Raw genomic sequence first — 9,066 nt, forward strand, 5'->3', positions numbered from 1 at the left:
GCAGGCCTCTCACTGTCGCGGCCTCTCTTGTTGCGGAGCACAGGCTCCAGACGCGCAGGCTCAGTAGTTGTGGCTCACGGGCCTAGTTGCTCCGAGGCATGTGGGATCTTCCCAGACCGGGGCTCGAACCCGTGTCCCCTGCATTGGCAGGCAGATTCTCAACCACTGTGCCACCAGGGAAGCCCTTACCTCTATTTTCTTCATTGCATTTATCTGGAATTACTTTATTTATTTGATTACTTGATTTTGCTTCTTTGTGCCTCTAAAATGTAAGTTCTTTGAGAGTAATGAGTTCTGTTTACTACTGTTATTCTCTGAGTCAAGAACTATGTCTGGCACACAGCAGATGCTCATTAAATATATGCTGAAAAAATGAATTACACATTACTAAAAACTATACCTAATATCCTGGGAAACTCAAAATATGAATCTTGGGATAAGGGAGACAGTAAGATTGGGACAGGGTGGGGCTTATTTTGAAGCAAAAGAAGAATGGACGTTTTCAGTGAGACCACCTGGAGAGAGGAAGTCTGCTGAGCAGGACAGCCAGTTCCCAAGAATGTTGACACATGCATGATTCCCTCTCCTAAAAAGAGTCCAAGAATAGACCTTCGGCAGCTAAAGCTCATTGCTTTCCCCTAGGGCAAGTGTTATCTCAGGATCTTGAGCTTAGTGTAATTTTAGGGGCCCTTCTGAGCTTCAAACTATATTGCCTCCAATGTAATTATTGACAGGGATGACATCTTTCAAATTAAATTAAAGATTAAAAGTTTCGGCATGAGAATAGACATATAGCTCAATGGAATAAGATTGAGAGTCAACAAATAAACCTTTACATTTATGGGCAGTTGATTTTCAAGAGTGCTGGGATGATTCAATGGGAAAAGAATAGTCTTTTTAACTAATGGTGGTGGGACAACTGGATATTCACATGCGAAAAAATGAAGTTGGACCCCTGCTTTAAACCATTTACAAAAATTAACTCAAAATGGATCACAGACATAAATGTAAGACCTAACACTATACAACTCTTAGAAGAAAACGTAATGGTAAATTTTTATGGGTTAGGCAATAACTTCTTAGATATGGTACCAAAACATAAGTGACAAATGAAAAAAATATATAAATTGGACTTGATCAAAATTAAAAACTTTTGTGCTTCAAAGGATGCCATTAAGAAAGTGAAAAAGGCAACTATACTCCAATAAAAAGAAAGTGAAAATGATAACCCATAGAGTGGGAGAAAACTTTGGCAAATCATATAATTGATAAGAAACTTAGGTTAGAATATATAAAGAACACTTACATCTCAACAATAAAAAGACAAATAGCCTAATTTGGAAATGGGCAAAGGAGTTGAACAGATATTTCTCCAAAGAGGATATGCAAATGGCTAAAAAAAAAAAGCATAAGAAAAGGTGCTAAAAATTATTAGTTATTAGAGAAATGCAAAATGAGATATCACCTCATAACCACCAGGATGGCTATAATAAAAAAGATCGACAATACCAAGTGTCAGTGAGGATCTGAAGAAAATGGAACACTCGTTAATTGCTGGTTGGCATATAAAATAGTGCAACCACTTTGGAAACATTTTGGCAGGTTCTTAAAAAGTTAAATGTAGAGTTCCCATATGACCCAGCAATTCCACTCCTAAGTATATACTTAAGAGAAATGAAAACACAAAAACCTGTACATGAATGTTAAAAACAATGTTATTCATAATAGCCAAAAAGTGAAAAAAACTCAAACGGCCATCAACAAATGAATGGATAAACAAAGTGTGGTATAGCCTTACAGTGGACTCTTGCTCAGCCTGTAAAAAGGAATGAAATAGTGGTACATGCTACAACCTTAGTGAGTCTCGAAAAGGTTCTGCTAAGTGAAAGGAACTAGTCACAAAAGACCATATATTGTATGATTCCATTTATATAAAACATCAAGGCTAGGCAGATCTACATAGAAAGAAAGTAGATAAGTGGTTGCCTAGGACTGGGTCAGGGTACTGGGGGGTTGGGGAAGTGATAGCTAAAGGGTATGGGCTTTCTTTATGGGGGAACAAAAAAGTTCTAAAATTAGATTGTTATGATTGTTTCACAACCCTGTGAACTTACTAAGAACCATGGAATTATATATTTTACAAGGGTAATTGTATGATGTGTGAATTATATCTCAATAAATCTGTTAAAAAATGTTTTTAATGAGAAATACCTGCTTTCAGTAACACATTCCTCCACCATTTACTGAGCAACCTCTATGTGCTACATGAGGAAGATGCCAAAGTAGATAAAACATAATGCTGCCCTTAAGCACCTTAACTACAGTTAAGTAAAGACTCCAAATGCATCAACAGAGAAATTGAAACTCAAACAAAACAGTGCAGGATCCAGGAAGGCAGAACAAGCCTTCATGCCCAATGTACTGGAGGAAATTTTTCAGAGAAGGTGCTTTTTCATTGGACAAGTAGGACAATGAAAGAGGAAGCAGGGTTGGGGGGAATCCAGGCTCAGAGAATAGTGTACGTAAAGGCACAAAATCACTGGTGAGCCTGGGGTGTTTGGGAAATTGTAAATTCATTTGGCAAAGGGGTGCATTTCTGGGGGAGTGATGAGAGATTAGTCAGAATGAAAAGGAAAGCTAGGCTGAAGGAACATGTATGCCATTTTTTTCTTAAAAAAATTTTTTTTTGGCTGCATTGGGTCTTTGTTGCTGCACGCAGGCTTTCTCTAGTTGTGGGGAGCAGGGGCTTCTCTTGTTGCGGAGCACGGGCTCTAGGCGTGTGGACTTCAGTTGTTGTGGCACGTGGGCTTGGTAGTTGCAGCTCGCGGGCTCTAGAGCACAGGCTCAGTAGTTGTGGTGCACGGGCTTAGTTGCTCCATGGCACGTGGGATCTTCCCGGACCAGGGCTCGAACCCGTGTCCCTTGCATTGACAGGCGGATTCTTAACCACTGTGCCACCAGGGAAGTCTCCATTTATGCCATTTTAAGAATTCCCAACGTTACGTTACAGGAAAGGAGAACCACACAAAAGAGACAATCAGTAACTGCAAACAGTGCAGGATGGAGCTGAGCAAGGAGAGGCCGGGGGCAGGAAAACCAGTTCAGAGGCTCTTTTCCAAGATGACCAGAGCGGTGACACTAGGAAAGTTGGCTTGGCTGTGCTCAAGAAACACTCCTGAGAGAGACTACCAGAATGTGTGGAGTAGATTTATTTGGATGAGGGTGAGGGAGGAATCTGAGATGACTCAGGCGTGTCTAATGCTGGAGACACAATTCACTAGGATAGAGACGCAGGTGAGAGCAGCATTGGCCGGAGGATAACATGTTTGATTTGAATGTGCTATGTATGCTTCAGGTGCCTGCAGGACATCCAGGTGGAGTGTCCAGATGGTTGGAAATATGTGTCTGGAGCTTGGGAGAGCTATCTGGGCTAAGACCCAGATTTGGGAGTCTTTAAGTCTGTAGGTGGAAACCGAAGCCTTAAAGTGGATGAATCGCGCAAGGGATATGTTCAATATACAGAGTCGAGGGGAGAGGGACCTCAGTATTGGGGCCCATTTTATTTTATTTTATTTTTTATTTTTTTAACATCCTTATTGGAGTATAATTGCTTTACAATGGTGTGTTAGATTCTGCTTTATAACAAAGTGAATCAGTTATACATATACATATGTTCCCATATCTCTTCCCTCTTGCGTCTCCCTCCCTCCCACCCTCCCTATCCCACCCCTCCAGGCGGTCACAAAGCACCGAGCTGATCTCCCTGTGCCATGCGGCTGCTTCCCACTAGCTATCTATTTTACGTTTGGTAGTGTATATATGTCCATGCCTCTCTCTCACTTTGTCCCATCTTACCCTACCCCCTCCCCGTATCGTCAGGTCCATTCTCTAGTAGGTCTGTCTTTATTCTCATCTTGCTCCTAGGTTCTTCATGACCTTTTTTTTTTTTCCCCCTTAGATTCCATATATATGTGTTAGCATACGGTATTTGTTTTTCTCTTTCTGACTTTCTTCACTCTGTATGACAGACTCTAGGTCCATCCACCTCACTACAAATAACTCAGTTTCGTTTCTTTTTATGGCTGAGTAGTATTCCATTGTTTATATATGTGTTGGGGCCCATTTTAGATCAGGCAGATGAGAAGAGCTGGCAAGAGAGACAGAGGAGGAAGCATCTGAGAGTGGAGGGAAGGGGAATGTAGAAACCTGAAGTAGGGTTTGGAGCCATCCCTCAGGAAAGAAAGGAAGACGAGAGTAAGGAGGCTGAAAACATACAGAAAAATGAGTATTGAACTGATGAAGATGGGGAGACTGGGAGCAGGAGGGCATTAACCACAGTGGGGCTGAGCAGTTGCCATTGTGGTATCAGAAGGGTAACCAGAGCAGGATGGGGAAGTCGGAGCACACTTGCTGTCGCTATGACCTTGTCTAGTGTTGGTCTTCTTTAAATCGTGTTTCGAATTTTTTGCTGTATTATACAGATCTTCAATAATAAACAGGCAGTCACTTTAAATTGTTTGAGAATGCTGTCAGAAAAAATTGCCTTTGACGCAGTGGTTGAGAGTCTGCCTGCCGGTGCAGGGGACACGGGTTCGTGCCCTGGTCCGGGAAGATCCCACATGGCGCGGAGCGGCTGGGCCCGTGAGTCATGGCTGCTGAGCCTGCGCGTCCGGAGCCCGTGTTCCGCAACGGGAGAGGCCACAACAGTGAGAGGCCCACGTACCGCACAAAAAAAAAAAAAAAAAAATTGCCTTTGAAAATGTACAGAACCTCTCCTGCTTAAAGTTCATTTTGTTAGAATAAGAATTATAACATAGACATTGAAATATGTTAAAGAATCCTTTTTTTCTGTTGTCAACATTCATCTAATTGTTTCTCTACTCCTTTTTCTGCTGTTTCCTGCAAATCCCTCTGCACTTGGCAGACTGGTTTTTATAACCTTTAATTAGGCACAGCCTGGAGGCAGATACTACCCATGGAAGTAGTCTGTCTCATGCAGCCACTCATGTGGGAATAAACCACCAGATGACATGTGCCAGCACTGCTTCATGTGCTTCCTGAAGATCAGCCTGGGGATGAAGTAAAAAAAAGAAGAAAAAAAAAGCGGCTCCTTGTGGCCTAACCTAGGCTTAAACACAGATTTGCTGTGTGACCTTGGCCAAGTCATCGCAACTTTCTATCCTCAATCTCATCATCTATAAAATTAAGTGGTGGGCTTCCCTGGGCTTCCCTGGTGGTACAGTGGTTAAGAATCCGCCTGCCAATGCAGGGGACACGGGTTCGAGCCCTGGTCCGGGAAGATCCCACATGCCGCGGAGCAACTAAGCCCGTGCGCCACAACTACTGAGCCTGTGCTCTCCTATCCCAGACCCAGGGGATCAGAGTCTCTGGGGGAGGAGCTGGGGATGTTGTGGATATAATAAGTGCTCCCAGCTCTGTGATCACATCTTTCTATGGTGCTGGTTTATATCAAGGCAGAAGCCTGAGTGAACTGGAAATTCTCCTGATGCCCCAGCCTGAGTATCACTGCTGGGAAGTTTGTTGGAGGTGATGGGTAGAAATATGGATAAGGGTGCCTTTTATATGCTGGCCATTTATATGTATGTAGGGCACCTCGGCCTAAGGAAGAAGCAACAAAACAGTGGCTCCTTCATTTCTATCTTCCCTTCCTCTGCTCACTCCAGACATGCTCCTTTAGGGAAATGGGCACTGAGGCACAGAGGGAGAGACTTGCAAAGTAACGAGGAATGTTTTCTAAATGATGGTGTTGTGCTTTGAAAACACAGTGATGTCATTCAGTACTCTTCTTCCAGAGAGACAGGCTGTTCTTTTGGTATTTCAGTTCATTTAGAATGGTGTCACTCATTAGGGTCTCCCAAAGGCTCCATTCAGAATAGCATCTTTAAGTACCCACTTAAGTGCCATGAAGCCATTAAAATAGGCATCATTTCCACTTTGTCTAAGCTTTCCATCAGGATGGACAAATACGTCAAAGGGCAGACAAACACAGCTGCATAACATTGGGAAAAACATAAACAGACACCCTATCCAGCAAATAAACATAATTTGAAATATTGACATTCTGAAAAGGGATTAGTACTTGTTCTTATGTTCTGGGTTAAGATGGTTGTAGCTAGTCTAGGGGTGCAGGATTCACTCCACTGTGGGAACAGAGATTGTATTATTTCCTTCCTATCTATTCATCCTGTCTCCAAATGTTTTTTTTTTTTTCAATCTTTTGGCCATGCTGCGCAGCATGTGGGATCTTAGTTCCCTGACCAGGGATTAAACCCGCAGCCACTGCATTGGAAGCGTGGAGCCTTAACCACTGGACCTCCAGGGAAGTCCTCCCAAATTTGGGTTTTTTAATTTATTCATAAACATTCATTAAATTCTTCCTATTTTCTAATTGTTACACATGGGGATACAAAGTATACAAAATATAAGACAATCTTGCTGTCTTCTGGGGGCTTGGTAATGACAAAAGTTTGGAAAATATCAATATGAGAAGAATTTTTCACTAAGAAATAATGGAGACCTTTCTTATGAATTTAAGAGAGCCAAACTTCAAATAAGCATGTAAATGTTTAGATCACTATTTAAAATCAACTTGGCCTCCAAGCTTTATCCAGGATTAGTTAAAAGCCCAAGCTAGCTTATTCCATGGGAATTGCTGTAATTGTCTTATTGTAAAGTAATTGGATTTTTTTTTTTTTTTTTTTTTTTGTGGGTCAGATGAGTTGATCTCATTTTGACTGGAAGCTGTTTTATTTCCTTCTCTTTCTATTTGCAGGAAGCAGCAGGCCTAAGTAGATCAGCACTGTAGCGTGTATACATATGGACAGCTGATTCTTTTTAAGGCCTTTTTAAATATGAAAGATCCTGGCTGCTATTCTGTGAGCAGAATCAAATGCAAACCTTCTTTAAGTCTGTGTTCACCTTTTTTTAGAGGTCATCTTTCAGAAACAGTGGAGTTTCCTGTATGTTGGTCCCTCTGAAGATCTATTATGAAAATTGTGAACGAGCCAGGGGCAGAGAAAGTGGACCTGGAATCCTCAAAACATTGTCCAAGGACTTAATGAGTACCTCAAACTAAACCATCTTTGTACGTATCTAACTGTGCTCACAGCAAGAAACTGCCTGCTAAAGATTGGATGTATTTGGTCAAAGACACGATATAAATTTTTTTATATGTTGGCTGAAGCTTTATGGGCCTATAGTTTGATTTTATGAAATGTAATTCGGTTTCACTTGCTGCCTTACTTCTACATTTACCTCCCAGCAAGCAATAAATTGGATCATACCCCAGACTTGTCCAAAAAGTCTTCCCTAATCCCTCCTAGCTGGTTAAGATACCTCTTCTCAGAGCTCTCAAAAGACCCTTTGCATTTCATGTTTACTGATTTTTTCTTACTGTTTTAGAGCCATAATTATCTTTATTTATCTGGCTACTAGATTATGAGCTTCTTGAAGGTAACAATATCATGTTGTTTATCTCTTCCTTGCTTGGCACATGGCACATGTTTAACAAATGAATTTTAAATAAGTGATTAAATACATGAATATATGTATGTATGAATCAATGAATGAATTCTTCAAGGACAAATACATCATGAGACACAGAGGAATTTAGTGGTTCTGCTGTGGCACTAAAAATTCCCCTCTCTGGGGCTTCCCTGGTGGCTCAGTGGTTAAGAATCCGCCTGCCAATGCAGGGGACACAGGTTCGAGCCCTGGTCCAGGAAGATCCCACATGCCGCAGAGCAACTAGGCCTGTGTGCCACAACTACTGAGCCTGCATTCTGGAGCCCACGTGCCCAACTACTGAGCCCGCACGCTTAGAGCCCGTGCTCCACAACAAGAGAAGCCACCACAATGAGAAGCCCGCGCACTGCAACAAAGAGTAGCCCCTGCCTACTGCAGCTAGAGAAAGCCCGCACGCAGCAACGAAGACCCAAGGCAGCCATAAATAAGTAAATTAATTAATTTTAAAAATCTATTAAAAAAAATCCCCCCGGGCTTCCCTGGTGGCGCAGTGGTTGAGAGTCCGCCTGCCGATGCAGGGGACACGGGTTCGTGCCCCGGTCCGGGAAGATCCCGCATGCCGCGGAGCGGCTGGGCCCGTGAGCCATGGCTGCTGAGCCTGTGCGTCCGGAGCCTGTGCTCCGCAACGGGAGAGGCCACAGCAGTGAGAGGCCCGCGTACCGCCAAACAAAAACAAAAACAAACAAACAAAAGTCCCCCTCTCTAGGGGTAACCATTTATCAGCTGTGGGTGTCAAAAGTGACTTAGATCCCAGATTGCATGTGGTGCTCAATTTGAAAAAGTAGACATACCAGCTAAGTTGGTTATAAAGTGAGATTCTGTATCATGAACCCTATTTGGGGGAGATGAGTTCTGGAGGAGATGGAGTCAAGGGAAGATAGCTTAGAACACAGAGTCAAATAGAAGTGTGTCGGTCAGAGCAGGGAGGACATTAGGCCTTTGACCCAGTGGGACTGAGGTCTGGTGAAGCCATATGAGAGAATAAGGGAGAGAGAAGGGGGTTTAGGAGTTGGGGAGCCTTCTGAATTAGAGACTTGGTTCCCAGGCGTTTGTCAGGTCATTGGAAAAGAAGCAAGTGATTAAGGGTTGGGACCTCTGGAACTGGTGTAGAAGCAGTTGCACTGGTGCCAGTGGGGGCATCACAGCTGTAACCAGGTGGTCCTGAGCACCTGCCCCTCTGCAGCTCTTTCAGCCAGCAGGAGGAGTGCCTCCCATCCCCTGTCACATTTTAGCATAGCAGTTTCAATCCACTGAATATAATGAAAAAGGAATTTTAAAATCCTGAAGTCACGAGTTTTCAGGCCATTACTAGGGATTTAATTCCCTGCTTTATTTATTTCCTAATGCTAAAATCTGGCACTTTTCCCTTTTGCCACAGGATGAGGAATACTTGTATTAAGAAAAGAATCTATTACACACACACACACACACACACACACACACACACACACACACAGTCCTTACCATCTAGCTGGTTACAACTGAAACAATGGTTCTGACACTGTAAAAGAACCTGATACG

At 42.8% G+C, this 9,066-nt stretch overlaps 1 long non-coding RNA gene across 1 annotated transcript in view; it reads left to right on the top strand.

Moving 5' to 3' along the window:
- LOC137212133 (uncharacterized) overlaps positions 1-7,788 on the top strand; it is a 65,856-nt gene extending 58,068 nt beyond the window's left edge. Inside the window, exon 3 of the long non-coding RNA XR_010937373.1 lies at positions 6,950-7,788. This is a non-coding gene — a long non-coding RNA (uncharacterized lncRNA). The remainder of the gene's footprint in view (positions 1-6,949) is intronic.
- The last annotated feature ends 1,278 nt before the right edge of the window (positions 7,789-9,066 follow it).

Source organism: Pseudorca crassidens, chromosome 2 (genome assembly GCF_039906515.1).
Source record: "Pseudorca crassidens isolate mPseCra1 chromosome 2, mPseCra1.hap1, whole genome shotgun sequence".
NCBI lineage: Eukaryota > Metazoa > Chordata > Mammalia > Artiodactyla > Delphinidae > Pseudorca > Pseudorca crassidens.